The sequence below is a fragment of the Hylaeus anthracinus genome, unplaced genomic scaffold (genome assembly GCF_026225885.1).
Source record: "Hylaeus anthracinus isolate JK02 unplaced genomic scaffold, UHH_iyHylAnth1.0_haploid 2, whole genome shotgun sequence".
In the NCBI taxonomy this organism is placed as follows: domain Eukaryota; kingdom Metazoa; phylum Arthropoda; class Insecta; order Hymenoptera; family Colletidae; genus Hylaeus; species Hylaeus anthracinus.
The window spans coordinates 4,518,285-4,545,969 of NW_026534838.1; the positions used below are offsets into that span (position 1 = coordinate 4,518,285).

Here is a 27,685-nt window from a genome sequence, read left to right on the forward strand (position 1 = left end):
ACGAAACATTGTTTTCATTATGTCTCATTCCACATTTTCACGTTAACGAGATTCTATTCGTTAGAGAAATCGCTCTTCCATAAAAAAAAAACCCACTCCTCCCTCGCTTTTAATCAACACTCTTCCTTCAAATCCACTCCGCTGTGAAACGCTCTTAAATCTCACTTCGCCCCGTTCTCGCGTTTTCTCATTTATCACTTCGTTAAAAGATACATTATCTTCGTTACTTCAGCGTATCACCGGAACTTTATTTATAGAGAAAAAAACCGTTCATCATCCCCGTGCAGTGATTACCCTTTCCTCTTTCAAAAGGGGTGTCCTCATACGCGAGCGAAAAAAGGAGTCTTTACAACATTCCTTCGAAGGGAACTGTAAGCGCGAGTGATTCGAAATCTTAATTGAAAGTTGCACAGTGTTTAATTATTAATACTCGCCTCTATTAACGTTCCAAAGGAGTCTGCATGAAAAGGAACATTATCGTAAGTGCGTACATTCTGAATGTACACGTTTTTCTTATTTGAATATGCGACGCATCTGTGATTGAGGCGTTCATTGCGCGAATTGATTAATTCCATAAAACAAGAAGTTAAGAAATGCCATATGAAGAAGTAATGTATGTTGTTCTTTAAACTTCCCTTTGTAGTATGCGTTCAAATAAATATCGATACAAGTTCTTTCCTTTTTAAGAAGGTTATTATAAATACAAAAAGTGGGAGGTAATCGGTTTGAGAACGGCTCAATTAACACGTTGGCTGCCAGGCTAATACTCTTGAAAATTTCTACTGTGTTTGAATTTTGTGTACAGTCTACTGGAAACTACTGGTATTTATTTTTGTAGCCTCGTCGAAATTCAAGAATTTTATTAAAATTCATTTTCCTTGACCCTTAAATTTTTAGAATCAATTTTTCAAGTTGTTCGGTGAAAAGCACCGTCACGCGGCGATCAACGCGTTAAATCGTACCCAGCTTGTTCGAAAATATTTCGAAAGCTTTCCAACGCGGACGCGAGTTAACGGAATCTTGGATCCCGCGGAAATTCCAGATACTGAACGCGTTCGACGATGGCGGCATGATGAACGACCAAGGATCTCCGAGGCGATCCTAGGAAGTAGGAGAACACGGCGAAAGGAACGAAGTAAAAAGCATCCCGTGAATGAAAATAGAGGAGAGGAAGTCGTGAGAGAGCGGGCGTGCTCCTAGAAGTCTCGTGATATTCGTTTTGCGGTCACGGGCTCCGAGGCGGATAGGAAGCTGGTTCGCGTATGGGCAGCGGAGCCAACGCTGGAAAAAAGTATTTCGAGGGAAGATCTTATGGGAAACTCCGCGGGACGCGAGGTCGTAATTTCTTTTACCTCGACGGATTCCAGCGAAGCGAGTTCGGACGAGTTAATTCCTGTTGTCAGGATTGTCTGTCCGACGTGAGAAATCGCTGATCGCGGCCGCGGAACGTTATCCGTTTCACGGACCCGCTTTTTGCCGGAATAGAACGTCGAGACGTGCAAGTCACTCGGAAGGCGTGGTTTGTCGTTGATTGATCTCGTCTTGGAATCGGGAATAATAAGCGTGATGGTTCGGTGAGAGTGGTCATTTTTTTTTTAAAAAGACGTATGTACTATTTATAGTACGGAGTATTTAATACAAAACCTAGAACTGGTCAAATTACGGTTTTCAAGCTTGCGTATACTGGTCTAATATGCAATATTTCAGCTTGTGAATTGTATACGATTGGTTCATGCATTATTTAATTTAATTCCATGCCAAATAGTTTTGCGTTTAATTAAAAAGAGTGTCTTTAAGACCAGTCGTTTAGTGTTAACAGCCTCGAGCGAAGATATGTTAGACTAAATAAATAAAACACGATTTTATAAGGCACTGGTTGCAATACTTGTGCGTAACACAAGGAATCGAATCTTTTCTGCACGACAATTTCATCGACCCCTGATATATTTCACGAATGAATTGAGGGGAAATCAATTGAGGGATGTGCATCAGTAAAGAGGCAGCTTCATTATTTCAAATTTTCCTCCTTACTGCATCACAAAGAAAAGGAATATTTAAAATCCGTGATTATGTTCTAACTTCAAAACCATGAAAAAAATGGAGCTGCCTCATTGCAGCACACCCTTCAATTCTGAACTACAGGAGGTACAAAAAAGAAAGGCAGTATTTTGAAGACCTAACGTAAAAATGGACGATGATATAGCGATGTACAACAAAGAAAGGCAGTATTTTGAAGACCTAACTTAAAAATGGACGATGATATAGCGATGAGCCCTTCGAAAAATTTTGTTAAACAACGAGTCACGAGTTAATTGACGCCAACCATCCCGTTAAACTGTTCTATCATTTCCATAATATCGTATAAACCGAGAGCTTTTCGTGTTCCCCAGTCTTCAACCGACGGAGGACCTCTCGCCGGCAATAATCCTTGGGGCTCGCGATCGCGCTCGATCTTTATGCGAATCGCAGCCACGTGGACCGATACTCCGGAGCGCGAGGGATAAACGGGCACGTCGATGGAGCAGGGGAGGCAAAGGATGATCCTGCGTCCACGCGAAATTCCACGCAGAAAGGACGACGATTGTGTTTATGATACGTCGGCGGAGGAGCCCTCTCCATCGTGGAATGCGAGGGTGTTCACCGGCCACGATTAAGTTGTATCAAATCCGCGATTGAGTGCCTCGTGCGTCGCGAGTTCCACGGCCATAAACGTCCAGGCCACGGTGTTTCCCATAATCTACGGGTGGGGGTCGAGAGCGTGCTGGCGATGGAACAAAAAGGACGCGGGAGCGCGGCGGATACGGTCCGGGACGAGGACGAGGAGGAAAAGAGACGATGCAACGATGAAACGAACCGAGAGACAGAGACACGCCGATGGGAAAGATTGAAAAACACGATGAGAAAGGAAAAGTTGAGGCTCGAACGAATGGTGAATGGATACAAAATTAAATAGCTTGAAGAAACCTATCTCTCGAGAGCTTATACAGAGCTGGACACTGTTTCGTCTTAGAATTTTGGAATTTTTAATTATTAAGGGTCGAGCAAATGTTTCTGAATGGCTGAAGAATTAAATAGCTTGAGGAAACCTATCTCTCGAGAGCCTATACAGAGCTAGACACTGTTTCGTCTTAGAATTTTGGAATTTTTAATTATTAAGGGTCGAGCAAATGTTTTTGAACGGTTACAAAATTAAATAGCTTTAGAAAACGTATCTCTTGAGAGCCTATACAGAGCTAGACACTGTTTCGTCTTAGAATTTTGGAATTTTTAATTATTAAGGGTCGAGCAAATGTTTCTGAATGGCTGCAGAATTAAATAGCTTGAGGAAACATATCACTCGAGAGCCTATACAGAGCTAGACACTGTTTCGTCTTAGAATTGTTAAATTTTTAATTATTAAGGGTCGAGCAAATATTTTTGAATGACTACAAAATTAAATAGCTTCAGGAAACGTATCTCTTGAGAGCCTAAACCTATCTCTATAGAAAGCTAGGCACTGTTTCCTCTCAAAATTGTTTCATAAATATGAACACTATAGGATTCCTCCGAACGAAAGGAAAGGAATTTTTAATTGCATCCAGAGACACCGGTCTCTGCAAACTGCAAAATGTGCCCAATGCTGAAAAGTTCAGAAACACTGTTCTTCCCCTGGCGCACACAGGACTCGGTAAAACAAATTTATGGGACAGGTAATAAAATGTTCGCGGCAATCTTATTTCCATCCCGACGCCAGCGACATTTGAATACACGCACGGCGCGTTCAGGCGCGACGCGCGAGCGTTGAGCTATCTCCGGCGTAAGTTCAAGGAGACAATGACGTGACAGCGAGGGAGCAGACGCCAAAACGAAGCCAACAGCTGTGAGCGAAACTAAGTATGCAAAACACGAAAACGTGTAAAGGGAAGGGAACATCGGGGGGAGCGGAGGAGGGAAGATGGAAGGAAGAAGACCGATCCTGGCAAATTCACGGGTCGCGGACGATGGTCCTCAACGCGCAGGAGGTATCCAGGTGCGGAGGTGACACTCTACGATAACTCTTTCGGCTTTATGCCCGTGGGTGGTTTATACTTTATGCGTCCCGCGGGACAATCACGATTCGGGCTCTTATTTCGACTACCTCCTCCTTTTTCCCGTTGCTTCTCTTGCGCAAAAGATAGACTTTCTCCAAACCATGTTTGTTATGTACGGGTAGATATAATCGATTATTATTATTATGTTATGTTATTTAATTGAAATATCAAAATACAATCGTCTTTGTAATTAGAAATTTTGTTTACCTTACCCGAATAATTATTAAGGTTTTTCTTATATGAATAATATTATTCAAAATGCGTGATTGGTGTAGAATAAATGTAAGTTGAATTGTTTAATTGAAATATAAAAATGCAATCGTCGATGTAATTAGAAGGAAATTTTGTTTTCTCTACCCGAATAATTATTAAGATTTTTCTTAGAATAAACGTAAGTTGCATTATTTAATTGAAATATAAAGATGCAATCATCAATATAATTAAAAAGAAATTTTATTTAACCTACCGAATAATTATTAAAAGGTTTGTCTTATATAAATAACATTATTCAAAATGCGTGATTGGTGTAGAATAAATGTAAGTTGAATTATTTAATTGAAATATAAAAATGCAATAAAAAAAGCAATCTTATTAACCCTACCGAATAGCTATCAAGGTTTCTCTTATATAAATAACATTATTCAATATGGGTGATTGATGTAGAATAAATATAAGTTACGTTATTTAATTGAAATATAAAAATGCAATAAAAAAAGCAATCTTATTAACCCTACCGAATAGCTATCAAGGTTTCTCTTACACTTTTGTCACGCATCAAATAAAGAAGCATTAAACTAAAAGGTTTTCGAAAAGACTACTCCGGATATAATTCGCGGTAAAAGATAAAAGTTGTTATTACTTACGTATCGAATTGGTCTCGGATTGGTCCATCCCGCGATAGGGTCTGGTCCCCAGAAACCAGTTCGATCATCCCGAAAGAAATAGTCTCGCGGAGCGACATTTGTAAATGGCTACCCCGGGGGTAGAGACGCGGCAATATTTCTAACGCCGCGACAAATCAGGAACACGCAACAGCCCCGATTAATTCGACGTAGGCCGGCGCAGGGGAGTAGTCCTGACAGGGCCAGACAACTCTCGAGGCGTCTGGGTGCGTATAGCATCGACACGCATACACGTCGCGCGCCGTAGGCAGCGGCACCGTCCCGTCGTAAACAACGTGAAAAGGAAAGAGGCAGTAGAAATAAGAGCCCGAATCGTCCGTGGTCCCGTGATTGTCCCGCGGGACGCATAAAGTATAAACCACCCACGGGCATAAAGCCGAAAGAGTTATCGTAGAGTGTCACCTCCGCACCTGGATACCTCCTGCGCGTTGAGGACCGTTGATAGCAACGCGAAACGAAGGAATACGTTCTTTCCTTTCAATATGTTTACAAAGCAATCGAATTTATCGGATCGACTCATCGGGCACTGGGAACCCTTGGCATTTAACAATTTTTAATTCGCAGACCAAATGAGAACGAGTGAAAGTAAAGATGAAAGTAAAGATGGTGATTATCAGACTGCGAATTTTTATGCGTTCATAGGAAATTCGAATATGCAAGAAACTACAAAATGCACACGGTATGGAAGAAGATAAAAAATATTGCAGACTAAAATAAATTCCTATTTAGGTTAAGAGATTTTATTTTGCATAAAGACTGTCTAGGGATTATATCAGAGGATAATGTCCTTTCCTCGAATGTTGATACTTGTTTACCAGCTCACTGTATACCAATCGATTTTGATCGATCAGGTATTGAAAATTTGCACACTAATGTCAAAAACAAAAGCTTGTTATAAATTTATTCGTTTGAATGTAATATAAAAGAAACGACTTTCTGCCTCTCCTAATATAATCAATATTTACTTTGTAGTAATTCAGAAATAAATTTTGAGGAAGTTACTTTTCACTGGTTGAATTAGCAAGGTTCTACCGGCTCGCAAAAAGCTTGGCTCTTTTAAGGCACTGCGACCACTGTTGCAACGCGGTACGTGAAATCGTCCATACGCTCGCACCTTCGCGCTGCTTTTTGCGTTAAAAGCAGCAGGGGCAGATAATCAGCTTAAAACTCGAGCAAAATTCGCGCGAAGGCGAGGCCTCGGCGGTCAATCTGCGGATCCGATCGGGCGTACGAGCTCGAACCCGCGGCGGCTCTGCTCGTGTGCTCTTAATCGACCGTAAATAATTGCATTTATCACACCTATCATTGCACCTCCGTCGCTGGTGCCGGCCCTTCACGGAGGCTTGCTTTCACTCCCGACGAAAATTGGCACGTTGCCAATCTCAGCTATCGATCCGCCGCGTCCTGACGGATTTCGAATTTTGATTTATCGCGTTTGCATCACGTTTCCTTCGAAACTCACCTGCTCGCCCGTCCATGTACACGCAACGATATCGCATCTGGGTGCCATAATTACGGTTGCCGAGACGTACGGAGCTTCGCGCGACGCGATTTGCACCCGTGAAAATCGCAAATGCGACGATAATTGTGTTTGACCGGTCGTTACGCAACGAACGTATCGTTTCTCGCGTTCGAGTTGAAACGATGTCGAAAGTAGTTGGCGAGTGTTTATAGATGAAACCTGTTCGCGTTTGAGACAAGGAATTATTATTAAAGCGTCGAAAATAATTTCACCGAGCCAAATACAGTATTATTACTGAATTTATTGGGTGAACCGTACAGTTAGAGAAACGAAAGAAAACCCGAACGAAGCGAAGTTAAACGAGACACAACCGTTCGTCTCGAAAGTCAGGGCATTGGTATAGCAGGGCAGCTCCCTTGTTTACAGATCGATATAACATTTTCGCTCCGCGAAACTTTCGATTAGACCTATTCGTACTGCACCGGCCTAAATACTCTATTCCCAACTAAACCTAAACGCACTCGAGAATCGATGCAATGTCTCGTACCGGAGGATATATCACGTTTCTTATTGCTCGGAGAAAAATATTCCAGTCGCGACCCACGCACAATGCGTAGAGAAACTCCGCTCGGCGCGAGGCAGACGCAAGAAGAAAGGAAGTCTCTCAAATAAATCACGGATCTAGGCAACAGGTGTACGTATTGCCTCACGATACGGGTTCTTGCACCGCGAGACTTGGCGGAGGTTCCAACTGAACCCATCCACGTACCGCCGCGGTATATACTTTTCCTGAATCACCAAATATGCTGACCGCGGGACAGAAAAATGTATACATCGATATCTGTCTGGGATCGCGGAACGGAAGAAAGATTTCCTTCGAGGTTCGGAATTAATCCTTCGTCTTGGAATTAATGCAGGGATTCTTGGATTGTTCTTCGGTGAATAAATATTTACGGTGCGCATGAGAAACTTTCGCGCAAAGCTGGACTTTCTTGTACCCAGACGAGACTAGTAATGGTACGTAACGAGTAGATTAAAAGAAGTCAAAACTTTGTTGAGAAGTAATTCGACAAGAAACGACCACCCTAGTAGTGACTCCATTTATTGCAACAGATCTCTTTGAAGTGTCGTTAACCGTGAAGCCGCGAGTGGCAATACTTTCTTGACACTCGTCGAGAAATTATGATGAAGCAAAAAGCAAAGCCATCAGTGCATGCTACGTTTCAACTTCAAGACGTGTCGTGACGGTCACTCGTCCATGGTCTCCTTTATCTCCCTGCTATTATATTTCATTTTTTACGGTGCAAGAAATCTACTCCGAGGAAGCTTAGATATTCAACTAATTCCCAATAGTTCCTAAACAAAATTTTGCTTTATAGAAATTTCCACGAGTATCCCCAGAATCGTGACAAGCATTTTTCTGTGCAGTTATCGTGGACAAAGTGCAGTTATCGTAGACATTACTTGGGATCAACCGCAGAAAATATTGGTTAGCGCCAACCTAATCGAGGCTTCCAACCTTAAACGAGCGATGCACAGTCGGTGTACCTGCAAATCTCCGAGAATGCTACCTCCCACGGACGCGCGGAGCAGCATGTTCCCCGGCGAACCCAAAATGAGTACATCAAGCGACTCACCTGCGGTGTACACCGAATAAAGACCTCATCCGTGTCTCCGGCGGCCTCGCGTACGAGTCCTGTTTCGTTCTCACAGAAAGAGGCGAAAGAAGGGGGAGAAACAACAAGAGGAACGGGGCAGAGGTGGAGCAACATCAAACGTGCGACGGGGCTGCGCAACCAAACGAGCCTGGACGGTTTCGGGACCGGTTGAAGAGACGGCCTTGGTTTCGAATAAAATGAAATTAATCTGAGAGGAGCCGGCGGGGGTCGACGGCGGCGGCGTCTCTGTCCTAGTTCATAATAAATAAATCCAAGATGCCGGCCCCTGCGGTGTCCCAATTAATTCGGTCTTATTCTAACGGCCGTGTCCTCGGGAAATGCTCCCCTTAGAGATCCGCATTGGTCACGGGGTGTGGGATTCATTATCGTCGTACGTGTCCCCCGTCCTCGGCTCGAATTTAATTAACCCCCCGGCTACGATACGTTTTCGATGCGCGATACGAGTTTGGCACGCCGACCGTCAGGCTCGTACTCGTGGAAACTTCTGGCGAGGCTAAACTCGGTTTTCAGACGATTGTAAACTTTTTTATTAAGTAGAGTTCGTACATCGTAAATCTGCCCACGGAGCGTCATCCATCGCCGAATCTTAATCGAACATCGAGGTCTTTCCGCGTGAGAGTTCAGTTCAGTTGAGTAATTTAGTAGAAAGTAATTTAGTAGCAAGTTGTCACAGCTCGAGTAACACTTGTGCGAATTTCTACAAAGGTTAAACATGAAGAAAACCGCTACGGGAAGCTGCGTTTTAGTAAACGATCCTAATCTAAGCTTGAGGTTGTATGTATTTGACTTTCAAGTAGCCTATTACCAACTCGAAGATTGCTATATCTTTATGCGTCTCTGAGGAAAGTCGAAGGCTCGCGACCAATCGCTTGGAATTACAGGATAATCCTCAGGATATCGCGTGACGAGGAACGCCAAAGGATTGACTCCTGCGTCGTTTTATTAGCAGTTGCTTCGTTTACGATCTGAGCAAGTTAAAACCAGGTTAAGGACCAAGGCCACTCCAGAAATTTCACAACGTCGATTTTTTCGTTTGTTAATGTATCGGTTTAAAGCTTTAAAAATAAGAAAAACAATATTTCATTTATTCTTATAAATGTTTGTGACAGTTATTCGATATGGTCTCTCTGATACACGAGGTGAGTATAGGGATGAAACTTCACCATGTCAGAGTTTCAGGAGTAACATACTCGCCTAATCTCCATATACGTGACTCTCCTCGGGCTAATACGCGAATATGTAGGCACTGTGTCACTCGTGCTTCGAGCCACGTCATACGAGCTTATGGATCATGAAACTTCGCAAACTTCCACGTAGTGCTATCACCTCTAGTGCTAACTACGAAATCCTTTAAAGCCATTACATGTACACAGTCAATCCCATAAATATTAGTACCCTCTATATTTACTGAAATTCATCTAATTTAAATGAATTCTTCATGTTTATGCATGTGTAAAGTCTATTTACATATTTATAATGAAAGATTTACTTGAAAATGTCAACGTTATCATTCAATTTAGACAAAATTCTTCAATAGACATAGTACCTTGATTACTGCAACTCGATTAATTAAAAAATCATTCCACGGATGAGAGCGATCTCAATCAAGACATAAAAGTACCGCCCTCTAATCTCAGAAGGTTACTAGACAAAATCTATCACCTGCCCTAACGCCAGTTCAGTAACGTCTCACTCCTAACGCTCCGCCAAAGCTTTCGCAAGAGATCTAACCCGGACTCGAACGAGGGTAAAGTAACAAATCGTGCCACTCTTCGGCCGTTCACCGATTTTTCGCTTAAATCTTCGCCAAGTCGAACCCTGTAATCTAACCAGATGGAATCGTACATCGTAAATCTGCCCACGGAGCGTCATCCATCGCCGAATCTTAATCGAACATCGAGGTCTTTCCGCGTGAGAGCAACACGAAACCTACAATCTCTCTGTCGGAGAAAAAACCGAGCATTTCGGTGGCCTAAGTAACAAACGACCGCGGCGAAGGAGTTAGGAACACCGAGATAAATCAAGGGCCCCCGATGAAACCGTTTATAACGAGGCGAGATCTATCTAAGGAGCTGCGCGGCAATGCGCTCTCGTACGCTCTCCTAGCTATCCTATTATTACGCGGACCTGCCAGCACTCCCACGCCGAGGGTAACATGATCGGGGTTAATCTGACCGTGACCTGTGCCTATGGCCAGCACCTGCGTGCGACCCAACCTAATTCCGACTTTTTTCTTCGGCCAGCTAACATGGTTCGTTCGACCTCTCCCTGTCCGTTTCCCCTTGTCTCGGCAACCCACGAAGGGAGATAAGGTGCCTCGATAACGCTTTCCATCCGAAACACTTGACTAATGAGAATTTTTTTTCGATCGTCCGATAACGCGCGACGGTTATTGGACTTCGCCTTTTCTCTAGTTTATAGAGCGCCCGCGCTGTCCGCGGGTGGTTATTTTAATTGGAATTTAATTAATTGAGCCCCGGCTTTCGGGGACTTATTGAAAGGCGGACGGAGCTCGATGAACAATTTTGATCGTGCATGGTTAATCGATTACATATGTGTGTTCGTGTGTGTGTGTATGTGCATGAAATTCTCAGGAAAATTGGGGTGGTTTTGTTCTGGGTGAATGAAGAATTGATTGGTAATTTCACGCATTTATGACAGTCAGGAAATATGAAAAATTGTGTTACATTATTGTATTACAAGCAGTGGAGTGGGCTCTTACTTTCAGGACAGAACCAATTGGCTCCCTCAATTTATCTATTTTTATTTACACGGGGTTTCAACCGCGCAATTTTGCGAACGTAATAAGATGAACGCGTTACGTCCCGTGCTGGCGCGTGTACAAAAGAAGCGAGGTTCGGCTAAAGTGCTGTTTTTAAAGCTAACCTCAATCACGGCAGCTGTAACTACCAGTTGGATTGCGTATCAGCTCTGCTTGAGATACCGAGACAGCGTACCAGTAAGTTTGCGCAAAGAGATGAGACATTTAGGTACAGAGTAGACGAAGGGTATGGTTAGCGAAAGATAGTAATCGCGAGCGAGTATCCGACTTTTTTTTATCTCGAGCCGTAATTGCGCGGAATAATTATATATGCACGAGTTACTAACAGGAAAGATGGCGATACTATATTCGGTATTAACTACACTCCTCCCATAAAATAATACAATATAAACTTCGAGGTAAATTAACGAAGTATTTTAAATTTATAAAGTCGCTATTTTTGAACAAACAGGAAGCATGTATCAAGAAGCCGAACAAGATAAGGGCAGGCGACTCTGGTAACTTCAATCTCGATTTGCTTTAAAAAGAAACTACGGTTAAAATAACTGTATTCGCAACTTTCGACTTCTTTTTACGAGCGAATTCACCTTAATCTCGGTTGATCGCCCCGCTTCAACTTCTGCATTTCTCTTTTCCATCGAACGCGATTCTTCGGACTTTCCTGCCTTAGGGCTAAAGAAAGGCGACCACGCTAATAGTATCGGCAATAGTAACAAAGGCTCCCCATTACAAAATTCCTTTCGGAAGTATAAGTAAAAATATTGTTCGAATAATAATGATCTCGCTCAATCAATATCAGTATTGGAGTACCTAAGATCGGTTAGGTATAGAGCAGCTAGGACATCGGAAAAGTGTAAGGAAATCGTCCTCGCGTCCGTTGGTAGTTCTGTGATTTTATAAAGGCGTGTATATGCACGCGTGTATATATCAGTAAAGAGAGAGAGAGAGAAAAAGGGAAGAAAAAGCGCGTTATGGGAAATGTCCTATCGGGCTGGAGGCAGGTGCGCGGGCCATATAAGGTTAAAAGGCCATACGAAGTCGCCTCTCGCTCCGGGAGTACGATAAACGCGGGCCGATTGGCCCGTGCCTCGCCCAGCATCCACGCGAGGAGTTATTACGGACGCCTACGCCCTGGGCCACGCCGCAGGAAACCCGAGACCAGGGCTCCGTTCACGACGAAAAAGGGGTTTGTTTTTCGTGGTTATCCATGGAAATTGGACGTGGGCCTGGCGACGAGCCGTTAGGTTGTAAATCTTTTGCTCTGTAGGCCGCGTATTCGTATGTACGCGAGGGCCTCCGCTTCCTTCTCAAACACTGCTCCAGCATGTTTCAATGAACTTCGATTGGAAGAATTCGATGTTGAAGGAAATGGAGCAAGGTGTGAGTGAGGAAGAGGTGGTTTTCCAAAAGGAAATTATGAATTTTGTTTCTTTAGGAATAATTGGGCTGTTAGACGTTCGTTTTTCATGGTTAATTGTAGTCATGTGTAGTTTCGTTTAAAAGAAGAGAATGGAATACTGTGTTTCGTTGTAAAAATTCTGGAGACTCTTAGAGTCAATCCCATGAGTATTCGTACTCCTTATATTTATTGAAGAAATTTGTCTAATTTAAATGACAAGCTTCATGTATCCAAATCAATTTTCGATTATAAATATGTACTTGTACAAAGTGTATTCATGTGAATACACTTATTCAATGAACCATTCATTTAAATTTGTTTGTTTCAACATCGAATTATTTCTAAGAAATTTGTCTAATTTAAATGACAGGCTTCATGTATCCAAATCAATTTTCCATTATAAATATGTACATGAATACACTTTGTACAAGTGCATATTTATAATCGAAAATTGATTTGGAAACATGAAGTCTGTCATTTAAATTACACAAATTTTTTAGAAATAATTCAATGTTGTAACAAACTAATTTAAATGAATGCTTCATGATTCCAAATAAATTTTTCATTATAAATATGTACTCGTGCAAAGTGTATTAATGTACATATTTATAATGGAGAATTGATTGGGAAACATGAAGGCTGTCATTTAAATTAGACAAATTTTTTAGAAATAATTCGATGTTGTAACAAACTAATTTAAATGAATGCTTCATAATTCCAAATAAATTTTTCATTATAAATATGTACTCGTGCAAAGTGTATTAATGTACATATTTATAATGGAAAATTGATTGGGAAACATGAAGTCTGTCATTTAAATTAGACAAATTTTTTGGGAATACTTACTGGACTGACTATATGCGTGACATACACAAGTTGTGGAAAAGATGGGAATTTCTTATCCATAGAAGAAAGTGTGCCTACACTATCATTCTCTTCAATTGTAAGAAACAAAATATTCAATACTACGTGTCTTATACACGCCCATGAAAAAGTACACACAGACCTACTCAATCTTGAAAAACAACCGAGGATATTTACGCCGTACAATTTTAACTTTCCACGTTACGCAAAGTCGGACTCCTACGCATTAAAAATATATGCCGCATAATTCATAACCAATAACGTCGTAACATTAATTGTCACGGCACTTCTGTAAGCATCCCACCTTCGACATCGACGCCCACGAAGTTTTTCACCGGTGCAATGATCAATAGCAACGCTTACTCTTGACGGTTAACATTATCCTTCGATTTCGAATACTATCGGCAAACTCCGGCGTAACTGTACGCGCCGCGTGGTGTTAATTAACGTCTCAATTAACCTAGAGGCCAAGCGTTTCGCGTAATTTCCAGATCCGGCGAGGAGAAGGCGCGAAGAAAACGAGGAAATGTATCGCGACGATCGGTAGGTGCTCGGAAAGAAACCGATACGAATTAACTATCTCTGCCACTCGAGCGGACGTTTACCGCTAATTGCGTCGTGAACGACGACGTGCGCGGTAATTATGCCAACCAGTCCGATCAAGATTCTTTTTTCTCTCCCTCGCGAGGCCTCTGTGACTAATAATACCGGATCGAAGGATCGTGGCGTGGATCCGGCCCCGTGGAATATGCGACTGCAAGGCTGGAACTCCCATGGGGAGCCATCGAACGTCACCCGCTGACCCGTACCTGTGTTCCTTTAATTGGGACCAGAACCGAATCGCTGATCGGCTGCAGGTGAATCGCAACGATTTGTATCACTGGCAGATCATTACTCATCGATCCTTCTGGGGAATTATCCGAGTCACCATTGTACGAACGCATAAAAGTATTCGGGTGGGGGAGTTGAAATTTTCCTTCGTTAGCTACGTGGTTTTTTGCGAGAGGGTTTGGTCGATTTAAGAAGAGGATTCGGTGGCATCTTCTAGGGAAATTTTGTTGGTTTTAAGGGAGGAGGGATGGAAAACTTTGGGGGTGTGTTGGGGTTGAAGGCGATGGTTACTGGATGATCTATTTAAAGATGTAGGACTCATTTCTTTAGAGATAATATAATTCCGACCGATTTTCTTGTAAATCCCTAACATTGCAATTCTGGAGCTTTTCGAAATAAATGTTACAATTCCAACTGATTTTCTTGTAACTCTCTAGCCTAGCAATCCTAGAGCTTTCAAGAATAAATGTTACATTCCAGCCGATTTTCTTGTGACTCTCTAGCCTAACAATCCTGGAGCTTTCAAGAATAAATATCACAATTCCAACCGATTCTCTTGCAAATCCCTAACCTATTAATCCTGGAGCTCCCGAAATAACTATTACAATTCTAACCGATCTTTTGTCGATCCCCAATCTACCTCGTTTTCGTTTGCTATTCCCACATGAACAAATTAAGATCCGAAGCTTTATAAAATAAAATTCATAACCCTAACCGTCTCCTATGGAAATCGTTAACCGTGTGTCTTCAACGTATCGACTAGCGCCCGCCGATAATCCCCGTTTTAACATCTCGATCCGGACTAACATGAGATACAGATGTCGCGACAAATGTCGGATCAGCTCAGGTGGCGACGGTCGATCGGTTGATGCACGTGTCGACCGGAAGCGGAAACGCGCGTGTGGGAACGCGGATCGGCGCGAGTGCAAGGATCGGGCCTAATGATGCGCATATAAATGCGGGATGCGCGAGAAGTCTAGATGACACGTGTAGATAACATCACGTTGTGACTGGCGTACGATAGTGGCTCTATCATCGTTTGAAATTAACGTCGGCTTCTATTCCCGTGTTAAATCACGCTTCACGCTTTTCACGGATTAACCGGCGCGGTCGCACGACTCGAGAACGTGATCATCGCGTAATATAAGCCAGAGGAAAAACTGATTACCTGAGTGCACCGGGAGATTGCTTGCTTACTTTTTTAACCAAGTCACTTCAGTCATCCATTCATTCTTGTCACTAGAACCACTGCACTGAATCCATACATCACAATGCAATTATAATACAATAATTATTCCTTATTTTCTTAATTTTGACTTAGTTCGCGTTACCGCAACTCACGTTTACGTTTTTACATTAGCTAAGGTACCCCGGGGTCGCCAAGTCCGTACTGTAGTTGCATATTCCCATGCTACAGCCCTTGAAGAGCCACCACGGGATTAACATTTTCCTATTGATTCACGTAATGTTCCTTAAATATTGCAGTAAAACGGTAACTCGCGTTATAAATAACAACCGGGTTATCAGATTATCCTTTACATTTGTAATTCACCACGACACTGACCGCGCACAAAGTAACACATTCAATATTTGAGCCATTCATTGTACAAATTGATTAACTCCACTTTTGAAAAAATCTTGAATTTATGTCTCAAACACTCGGTATAGCGACAACTTTTTGAATAATACAAATTAGCACCATTAAACGACGAACATTATTACATCGAATTATTATTATTATTTATTATTATTACTAGTATTCTTATTATTTGTACATCATTTCGTCGTATTTCGTCGTATTCGTGGACTGAACTGCTCATTTGTCCGAATCACCTTACCGACGGATCAGTTTCCGGGACGAAAAGAAAAACAAAACTGTGTACTCGCGTAAGGATAATAATCGACTAACGCTCGCGGTCAGATTTGGTGATCCCCCAACCTTTCCGCCCCACCTCAGGTGCGAGCTATTTACACGATCCACCGTTTCTGCGCTGAAATGGGGGAAACAGATGGCCTCTGTTCAGCGTAATTATTTGTTTATTTTATTACGATAGGACGTTCGCAATGTACCAACGCCCTCCTTCCGACTTTAACGGAAAGTTACACATTTTGAATGCAAGGAAAACGAACCCGATGAAAAATTGTTAGAAAGCGCAATTGCAATCTCGTCGCTGCAAGATATTTTGGACGCCACGGTTACGAAGCATCCCATGAAAATGTTGATTAATGGCCCGGGGGATAAACAATAATAAAGAGGATCCTGTCGATGCGTTTTGGACAGGTTCAGCCTGAAAGATCGCCTGAAAGATATCCGACGGGGAGCGTAAATGCTCGACGGTTTTAACGGTATAACGGTCGAACAGCAATAAATCCGGATTCCCTTTTCGCACTTGTTAATTCCACGAAGAATTCGCCGTCTTCCGATTACATTAGGCCAGCATTAACGCCATCGTATTTCCAGCTGCGAGACGTTAAGTAGTACAAATGAAAAGACTCATCTCCTTCTGGTATCGTCCCTTCTATATCTGCGCCGTAAACTGCCTTTTGGATATAAAAGGGGAGAAAGAATTCAATGAAAGGAGAATGCACGTGGTCCTTCGACTCTCGAATCGACGCGAGAGTGCAGTCGTTTAAATCGTCGCGTGCGTACCGAAGGGGCCAAGTCGATTTCCATCGGAGATATTTTCGTAAACACGGTATTATATTGTAACACGAACTGGTTAGCCATCTGTTATATTTTTATAATTAGAAGGGGAAGAAACGGGCCAATTTACCAGTCAAATTAATCCTTTGGAATTGTCAATAATTACATGACTTTAGAAAGAAGTTCGTCACTGAAGACTGTTATTCCTGACACCCTACGACTGTGAAACGTAAATTCAAGAAAAGTGTGTAAAATAACAAAACTTCTGAAAGCTTTAAGAAGTTCTTGATAGTTGAGAATCTGAAGCAAATCGATGCAATTAAGTGCTTTAAAAGATTTCAGCATTACGCGAGGAGCCGCGCGATGACGTTCTTAATATACCCGAAAGTATCGAAGTGGACTGGCTCGATAAATTCTCGTTTTATCGAGCGCCAATCGCAGGCGGCCGTACGCTTCCGTCGAAAGTTTTTAGCGTTATCTGGCCGGCTGCGTGACCCGAAGTCACCGACTCGCCGAGGAATTTATAAATATTCGATAATCGTTTCTTCTCTCGCGGTTCGTTCATGAACACTTCGCACCTCCGGCACCGAAGATCGATCTTATCGAAGTCGAACAGCCAGTCGGTCCATCGTTTAATGCCTTACTCCCGAGGCTTAATCGACGACATTAATGCACCTCTCGGGGATACAATTTGCAGTTACGATGACTTCATTTCAACCGGCGAATATCCGTGCCTCCTCTCTGGGACCAATCCGGACGAAGTTTCGGAAAGACTCCTGAATTTATAACCCAAGGCTCGCGATTTCACTACTTACGTTGCTTTAATTAATATACGAAAGCCGTTCCCAATTACTGTTTACCGATGCACTTAAGAGCCTCTTCCGTTTCGGTGAATATTCAATTTTTATTACCCGCCAATCTGTTTTTACGGAAATATCGACTCGTTATGTATATATTCGACAGCTGATTAAATCTTTCGGATACCGTGTACATGAACTTCAGAAAAGTGGACACGATGTATCGATATGAAGATGGAAAATATTAGGTCGTCCGATAAATTCGTGCCGAAGACTGTGTCGAAATTTAATAAAAAACCGCAGAAATTTTCTAGTAACGGTATTAACGACTATCTGAGAGAGGTGAGAAACTATTGTGAAACGAGACAGATTATCTTTTCTTGTGACACTTACGAGTATGTTTCACATATTAATTTGAGAAATAGAAGTATAAATGGCACGAACTTTTAGGAGGGCCTAATATTTATTTAATATCACATCGAATGACTTCAAAAAATTGCACAAATTGAAACAAGTAAAAATCTCACAAACTTTTGGTTCACCCTAACAAGTAATGCGACAAATGTTAGATTCTATGCTTTTCAATTTTCTCGAGACGAAATTGTAGCCCTGTGATCCTTGAGTCCTTAAAAATCATGATGTCTAGAGTTAGTCACGTGGTTTGTCTCTCTTTCCACTTCCATTCACATTTCAATTAACCTCAGAGTATCTTTACTGGGACGATAAAGCTTCTGCCGTGAATCTTACTGAGGGCTGCTCTAACTCTGCTCGTTTATTCGGCATTTCAGGTACCCCTATCCTCGGACGGATTGATCCAACAACCTTGTACGGCAGCGTCGTTACGGTGGCATTTACGCCTCATGAAAAATCCGCCGAAGACGATTTTCCTCGGTTTCCACATCATTGGCGTGTTTAACTCGCGAAATGAAGTCCCGAAGGTGTCGACCATCCGTCGATACGGTGCACACGGGGCAATTAAGGTCCGCGACGGGCACGATGCGAGCGAAAAAAAAGTTTAATTATTTATTTACTGCCGGTCGTAAACTGGACGAATCGGGATCTCGCTTTAATACCCCATTCGTGGCCAGTTTTACGCTGTTTACGCGGGTCTGGCGTTGGCGCACCGCGAGGGCCTGATACCGCCATATTTATGCAGCCACCGTGCATGGCGTTGATCGATAAAGTGGCGGTTATGACTTGTTAATGGAAACCGGGGTCGTTAAGGCAATGCACAAACTCTCTCATTAACGACGGACCAAACCCGGAGCGCGAGAGTTTCGCGGCCGCGTCGCTTTATTACCGGATGCGGAGTTCGGCGGCGTTATAGTCCAACTCTGGATCGTAAACGGGGGAATTTCGACGCGTGGATCACGGTTTTATCAACCAACGACTGATCATCGTGCCGATGGTAATCGGAACGTGGTCGAGATAAGAACGGTGGCGGAGAACGTCGATCCGAAATACTTGTCCCTGGTTTGCCTAGGTTTCTCTAGCTAAAAGGTAGTAGAAATGGTGTCCCTCGGGTTCATACCCTCTCTCTCTCTCTCTCTCTCTCTCTGGCCTAAATATAAATAATTCGAAAGGCTAAGTATACAGGGTGCACCACACAACTGGAACAGGATGTACCTCCTAAACGATTGGGAATAGAAAAAAATGTTTGAAGTAAGAGTTAAATGGATGGTACATAACATGAAACTAGTTTTATGCACTTCTGTGCATCGGTGTGTCGCGAAATGCAACTGGACCTCTTTTATAAATGGAAATTTATATTTCTGACGACACAGATCGATGCAGTTTCTCATGCTCTACAAAAAAGTACGAACATATAATAGCTTTCGTGTGTCGTCAGAAATATAGCTTTCCATATAAAGAAAAAAGTGCATTTGCATTTTTCCGATGCACAAAAGTGCAACCGTTTAGTACTTACAGCCTGTTCCATTTGCGTGGGACACCTTCTATACGAAAACAAATCTGAATAGAATCCGTAAATTTTGATGAGAATTCGAAACTAAGTAATATAACAAACTACCGTCCTACAGTTTCTAATTGTCAAGCAGCACTCGGAGAAATTTTCACCAATGAAAACGCGACATGCTGGCAGGTTATCTCGCATCTGTTGCCTCGCCAGCAAAAGCTAATCGTCGAGTTTCTCGATGGTCACTATTATTCTCGCGAGCAACCATCGCTGGTACGAAGTCGAGGATCGAAGTAACGCCAGCGACCGACGAGAATATTATATACGATTAGCTGAATAGCCACGGACGTCCACCGAGTGCTCTACTTTCACCTTCGGGGTAGGTGATCGTGACGGATACGTAGCATGTTGCAGATACGAGCTCTTAAAACGCAGCCCTCGTCTCGAATACAGTGATCGTTAGGCGTGCAACGCCGACACGCGAGCCTCGGGTGTATGATAATCAAGCGTCGTTCATAATACGTTCGAGGGCGTGCGAGAATAACGTATTACTTGAAATATGTAACAGCTCGAGACTCGGTCCGTCTACTCTCGACGATCCCTGGCTCCATTCTTCGGTTTCTCTTCCTTTTTTTCGCGGGAAAATAAATTTCCTTTCGTAGAGTGAGCGCGATTATCCACGTTTACTAATTAAAGATGGCAGGTCGTTAAAGTAAAGTGTCGGGTGACGCTTATTACCTCTGGACTCTTGATCCATGGCAGGGAGCAGATGTACCGACGTCCGTAAGGTCATTAGCTCGCATACTCCCAGCTATCATTCATTAAACCTCTCGCGGCTCGTTAAAACAACGGGATGAATAGCGTCCACTGTTGTTTTAATATTTCATCAACCGCTGGAAATGAGATCGGTGACACGTTCGACGCCGTCGGCTCTGCATTATAGCAATGCAAACATGTTTTACAGGATTCCTTGCAATTCCCTTGCAATTTCCTTGCAATTCCCACCGAGATGACTACCTGGTTACGAACGACGTTGGTCGCGCCAGTATTAATATTTATGTCGTTCGGATGAAACTGGGCTAACGCGCTCTTTCGTGACAATTACGCAAACTCGTCGCGTCTACTGGCGTGCATCTTAATTAACATCCGGAACGAGAAAAGTCAGCGCGTGTAATTACGATGCGGAAGAGACGCTCGACGGTCAGGAACAGTTCCTCCGTCTCCTTCCGGCCTGGCGAGTTCCGCGTCATTGTCTTTCTAATTAGCCATTCAGAATTACTTCCTAAATGCGACGCGAGCGCACGCGCGGATGTGACGTCTTCGATCGCGGCACGTGGACGACGAACGACGTCTGGAAACGTGAATCAGCTAGATGAGGAAGGGATAGGGAACTCGCGCCTTTTCTGGTGTTCCTTTCGTGCGTTTTGCTGGTTTTCATTGTATTAGGCCAAAGTTAAAGAGAAATTGTATTTAAAATAAGGTCCTTGATGTTTCCATACTGCTTTGCCATTATATTATTTTATATAATATTATATTAATCATAATCATTTTTCTAAAATACGTCATTTTCATTTTGATGCTGCTTTATGGTATTGGCACTTTGTTGATATTATCTGATTATTTTTATATGTTTTTGTATACTGATGAACATTCAACTAAATTATATATATATATAATTCTAATTTTAATTTATATTTTAATAATTATATTAACTATTCATTCACACGAAGTTTCGCGAGGAATTTATGGGCCCATGTCATTGCGAAAATGAAGAATGTAATGAACTTCGCGCACGCACTGTTCGCGGTAAAAAAGAGGGATTATTGGTGACGGAAGATGAGCGTGTAATTAAAACGTAATTACGAGACGCAAAGCCTTGCTTAAAATGTTATTTGTCCGGCTAATGGACGGGCGTGGCTTGTCCGCTATCGCGGAATTTTAAAGACTGATTACGTTTAAAACGTGGGCCACACTTGCGAATAAAGCGTAATTTTATTCATAAAAATTCGCGTATTCATCCTGCCTGGAGTAATGAATAATAATAAGGAAATGATTGTTTGCTCGGTCACCGTGTCTAATGTCTCCTGTGATTATTTTTAACACTTCCAATAAATGCATAAATATCCGCAATGTTCCCAGCCGTTCGTCGTCAAACTAAAATGCACACACCCAACTGTATTCACAACGGAATGATCTACACAATTTCCTAGATGATTTACGTAAACGTAATGTAGGTTACACGTAGTTGCCGCGACACTCGGTGGCAGACAATGATCTATAAATCGATCGAGTACTCCAACGCCCCTCGCCGTCATTAAGAGCCATAACTCTTTCCCCTTTCCGTATATTTGACATTCAATTAAGGCGTAGCCAGCCAACACGCGCCGTTCGCGACGAAATTTCCACGCGGTGCCACCCGGTACGTCCATGATTGTCGTCACGCGCGTCGAATTTCCATAATCGTCGTACGGTTGTTTCAATGGTCCGAAATTATGCTGGTGTAATCCCCTCGCTGGATGCGTCGATGATTACTTAATCGAATTGTTCGCACCGCCATCACGGTGCTCGCGCGACCAAACGTCTCTTTCGAGCGGAGATACCTCGTAAATGTATACAGGGAAGATTACAGTGTTCTAGCTTGATTACACGTCTGGACAGCGTGTAATCAAGCTTTTCTATTGTAGCTTCGTGATAAAAGGACGCTCTTCGGGTACGTCAACATTGAAATGTAGAATGTTGGAGACTGGTCTGAGAGAAGTCGAGTTTTGGTAAAAAGATGATCGGTGATGATGTAGTCAAGATTGAAATGTAAATGTTGTAAATGTTGGAGACGGGTCTGACAGAAGTCTACTTTTGCTAAAAAGGTAATGATATAGCGATGATATAATTAAAATCGAAATGTTCATATTGAAGACTGTTCTGACAGACGTCGACTTTTGCTAAAAACCTGACAAAGTGATCATTTAATTAAAATCGAAATGTTCATATTGAAGACTGTTCTGACAGACATCGACTTTTGCTAAAAACCTGACAAAGTGATCATTTAATTAAAATCGAAATGTTCATATTGAAGACTGATCTGACAGACGTCGACTTTTGCTAAAAACCTGACAAAGTGATCATTTAATTAAAATCGAAATGTTCATATTGAAGACTGTTCTGACAGACGTCGACTTTTGCTAAAAACCTGACAAAGTGATCATTTAATTAAAATTGAAATGTACATATTGCAGACTGATCTGACAGAAGTCGATTCTTGCTAAAAACCTGATCAGTGATAATATAATTAAAATTCCAACATGGAACCACTTTGTTTCAACGTTTGCTCTTGGTAACAACTTTCCCAGCTTCCATATATAAAAACTCTTGATCGCAGCATCTATAGCCTTCCAGGTTATGGAAAATGAAAGACGTCAAATCACGTCATCATCTGCGAATGAATAGGAAGGCTTGACTAAACTTTCTATGCAAACATTGTCAACATTGGAAAATTAAGTCTGGACCGAGTCCAACTATTAAATTTGCAGATTCAGGTGAGGAAACTAAGTCACCCAAGCTATCGGCAGCTACCTCTCTCCAGGAAAAGGATTTTGATTCCTTCGAGTCCATTCGGGGGCTATTGTAGCTAATAGAGTCGGACGAATTTACGAGTGAACGGCACACCCAACGGTATAGCTGTAAACGTTAGCTTAATATTGACAATACTAGGTGGACTTCGTTAGGAAGAAAGTTTCTACACTCTTCCTAACGACCGGTTGAACGAATTTGATTAATTGCTCGAGCACATCGTCCTGAACGGGATTTAAACATGCTCCCGGTTGGAATTGCATACGTCGGACACGATAGAATTTAGCTAAATCGGTTGGTGGCACTGTCACTCGAATCGACTGTCATTCGCAGTGACCTCGTTAATCGTATACGCAACGTGGACGTGGAGAACGTTCACATTTCCAGAGTGTAAGTGCCAAACGAGCTAAAGGAGTGAAATGTTCAGTATCTCTTATTCAAGTTCTCTTATTCAAAGTTTGATGATTTCGAGATTCGGTAACAGAGTTCTTTGGTCAAGTAAAATTTCGTATAAAAATTAACGAAGATTCCTTTTATTTTCTATTCCTGCATAACTCCAACAATTTAAAGTTGCCCTTTGCCGGAATTAATCAAGTGTTATATTCTATGGTGTCCAGGTTTTGCCAGGCGAACGGGTAACGATGTCACTGTTTGTTGAAAAAGGATCCTCTCCGCGTCTGTTCGCGCTCGAAAAACCAACAAAAACGAAACCGCGGCCGCGTAAACCTGGTAAAAGCTGCGCTAAACGCGTGACGGCTTGATAATTGCACACTGGCTGTGGGGGCTCGGGTGGCCCCCACGGGACTCCGTTTTACATGGTGCCGCATAATTACTATGATCCTGCGCTTCACGGTGCTCCAGTTCTCCAGCGAGGGAGAGACAGGCGGATCCACGTGACCCACGCCAAGAAACGAGCGGTTCTCGCTCAAAAAGCGCCGCCGCGAAAGAAAACCTGCAATCAACGCGTCAAAAAGCAGAACTTTCACCCGCCGCTCGCCATGTACGTATTGTTGCCCCAACGTTTGCTCGTTCGGCTTCGACGAACCGGTGCTCGTATCTGGAACAATGTCGACTACGTTTCTTTCATCCACCAAGCTCGAATCACACTTTTTTTCCCCTGGTGAACACGTATTTTCACTAATATTGGCGAATGTGGTGGAAACAGTGGTCATTTCACTTGGGAGTTACAATACAGCCAATCACCATAAATATTCGTACTCTGTATAAGAAGTTTGAATAAATTAAATAATTGTTTTGGTATTACCAAATGAATTTTTCATTTTAAATATGCATACGAATAAGCTTATACATATTTATACAAACATATATTACATATAGGTCTACCAGAAAGTTCTGTCCGTTTTTAGAGTAACACAAGATAATAAATCTCTGATACCTTGAATAAATTTTATTGAATAATATAATTTTTATCATTGTTTATGACATCTTGCCAGCATGATTGCAATTTGTATATCGTTTTTAAGAACAGACAGAACTTTCCAGTTGACCTAATATTTAGATAAATCAAACCTAGCATTTAACTTGAACAAATTTCTCCCATAAGAAGGTACGAATATTTATGTTTCTGACTGTATACCCAATTAATTAAACCAAAAGAATTTAGTTTCGTTTCTCGAACAGTTTTCATTTCTCGCAACGCAGTCTTAGATTCTTATCCGGATAACTAAGCCTTCCTTGTACTATTAACGTAATACCATAAGTGCAAACCGATCCGGATAAATTAACGTCGAACAAAAAGCCTGGCTTGTTTGCAACGTAAACTCCATCAAGCAGCCGAAGCCAGACTACACAAAGATTCCAGTCGCTTTCGCCTGATCCTCGTCCGTTGAAGGCTGATATTTCGAACCGAAAGCTTCAATAAATGTTCTCGAATCTGAAGTTCCAATGTAGTTGGAACTTTGCTCACGAAGAGCGCACGCAAAATGTCGGACGCTGAGTTTGCATGAAACTTTGGAGCGAACGAAATTAAGGAAGACCCAGTTCTTTTTGTCTGGAGGGGTTCGAGTTTAAGGGATGAAACTACCTTCTGAAGTTTCGAAACGTAGTAGCTCACGGATGCTATCTAGAATATTACTGGATATACGAAGAAACTTCTCGGGTATGTACTCTCCATGGTTAAAGCGCTTGAATTAACTTGACGTATGCTGGAGGAGAGATTCAACGCGTTCTGAGCTATGTACTTCTTGGTTTGTTTAATACTACTGTTTCATATATATTTCTTAAATACAGTCAGTCCTAAATTAAATGGTGAGCTTAATATTTCCAAATAAATGTTTCGTTAGAAATATGAATAAACTTGTATGTATATATTTACAATGAAAAATTGATATGGAAGCATCGAACCTATATGGACAAACTTCAATGAATATAGAGAATATGAATATTAACGAGACTGACTGTATGTTTTTTATTTGTGTTAACTTTATGTTTCAACATTTTTTCCTGCACAATTTTCAACTTCCCTAATAGGAATCCCCCCTCAAAGTAGGTCCACTCAATAAACCATTCTCTCCCCTAAACTTTGCATCTAAATCAGCCCGTCCTTCCTCAATCTTCCAGATACGTCCAACTTCCCGAGAACTTTACCATGCTCCGCAACTACTATACAATTTATACCTCCATGGAAACACGTGAGAGTTACTCCAACCTGTCTCGCGGTTCATAATTACGAAATTCAACGAAAAAATCAAGCAGCCCTTTTCCCAAGGATCCTAGGCAAGCAGTCGAGAGGCGAGCAACCGAGAGGCGAGAGTTTTGCCAGCTTGTTCGCTGTTCCGGCTGCTCCTATCGCCGTAATTAACGCGATAACGATGACGTTATTACCCAAGAGCGTTCCCATTGCCCGTCGACTCCTGCAACGCGCGAATCACTGGCCACGATCGCGTCCGGCTATTTCCAAGCGCGGCCGAGTCGCGGCTGGTCGTCCCGTTACTCGCGGATGCACTGGTTGCATCGGACCCAGCTCGCTAGAGATGCACCCGTGCATGCATTTATGCATATGTCCGGCAGTTCCTCGCATGGATGCAGATGCGGCACGCACGCCAGCCGTTGGGCCGCCGCCGTAATCCTTTCCCGACACTCGTAATGGCCGGAATTGTGAATTCAATTGCCTCTGAATTGGATGCAGTCGCGAAAGGGGCACGTACGCGTATGCAACCCGTGAAAGGCAGTCGCGATCCCCCGTGCATCCGTCAGCCAGCGAACGGACAAAGGAGAGCTGCACGGTGATTGCCGTTCGGAGTGGAAAGATCCTCCCGAGGAGGTGACGACACGTTGCTGCACTCGAGCACACTCCGATTTTTATGCAGGGAAATTCGAGGGGGTTCAGTGGGGTTACAGCAAATCAACCAGGAGATATGTTTCTTCAGGTTTCATTTCTTTGGAACTCGAAGTGTCGATAGAATGATTGTCGAAGAGGTAAGGATGACGTGATTCTCAAACCTCGAATTAGAGATCCCATTTTCTAAATCAATGTAAGCTTAGCATTCGTGGCAATAGAATGCCTGAGAAAGGATCTCGAGATGCTGGTAGACATCAGGAAAGAATTCTTCGAGTGCAAAGGGTTAAAGTTGCGAGTCCTTTAGGATCGATTGAAGTGGATTGAGGCTTTGCTGTTGGTGCTTTGATTGGAGATGTATTACTTCCTTGAGTAACGAGAAATTGTTTAATATGAGATCTTAGCAGTCTTGATGTAGTATGTGTGTCTTCACTCAAAATTAAAAGTACCAGAAATATTCCATCAATCGAGCCCACTTCAACTCGCATTTGGATGCTGGGAAATTCAAAGGGGTTAAAGTTGGAAGTCCTTTGAGATTGATTGAGGTGGGTAAAGACTTTGTTGAGGAACCTGTGCTTTGATTGAGGATGTATTAGTTCCTCGAGTAGCGAGAAATTTTTAATATGAGATCTTAGTAGATGAGAAATTTGTTAGAAGAGTGCTTCAAGCCGAGATGCTTTGAAGGCTTGTCATAGTATGTGTCCCTTCCTACAAAATTAAAAATACCAGAAATATTTTACACTAAAGGTGTTCCATTAAAAATCCAAACCTTCTTCTGGAGGCCCTTCGTTATTACCCAGCTCTTAAACACCACTCCCTTAACAAGTAAGTTCACTTCTCCTGTACGATATTAATTTCATCGTCGCAGGCGTAAAAGTTTCCATTAACTTTTAATAGAAATTGTTAGAGAGTACGAAGAAGCATTTGGCTCCAATTAAACTGGGATTAAAGAGAAGCGTGTTGAGAGCCGCTGACTCCTACGTGTATCCTTACTTCGTGGCTGGAGGATCTTGAGAGGCGCCACGGGGATGTCGCCGAGTTGTCCTCTCGTCTTTCAACCACTCCCATTTTCAGCTACCGAGTTACTGCCACTCTGTCAATCCCGCCTGACGTTGGCGTCTAAACGAAGATACACACCCGACGATGAATAACCCTTCGAGAGCGTTCGCGTTGTCACCGAGAGGAAAAGTTGCATCGTTTGTGTCCCACGATATTGCGGCCGCGATCAGCCTTGGAAATTAGTTCTATGAATTCGTTGAATATATTTCCAAGAATTCATTTCCTTTGCTGCTGTTTTATTGGCGCTTCGGCGACCGAAGCTTGGCCCCGACTCCTCGCCGATGGAATTTATTAATAAACTTCTGTCGGTAACTTGTTACCATTTGTATTGCAATTTCAATTCTTGTATTCGTCTAAATTACATGAAGGGAACTCTTGTTGAGAAGTGTGATAAAGTCTGATTCAAATTTTAGTGA

The 27,685-nt window shown here is 42.5% G+C and overlaps 1 long non-coding RNA gene across 1 annotated transcript in view; it reads right to left on the reverse strand.

Moving 5' to 3' along the window:
* LOC128893087 (uncharacterized) overlaps nucleotides 1-25,861 on the reverse strand; it is a 41,182-nt gene extending 15,321 nt beyond the window's left edge. Inside the window, exon 1 of the long non-coding RNA XR_008461248.1 lies at nucleotides 25,757-25,861. This is a non-coding gene — a long non-coding RNA (uncharacterized LOC128893087). The remainder of the gene's footprint in view (nucleotides 1-25,756) is intronic.
* Nucleotides 25,862-27,685: the final 1,824 nt, after the last annotated feature.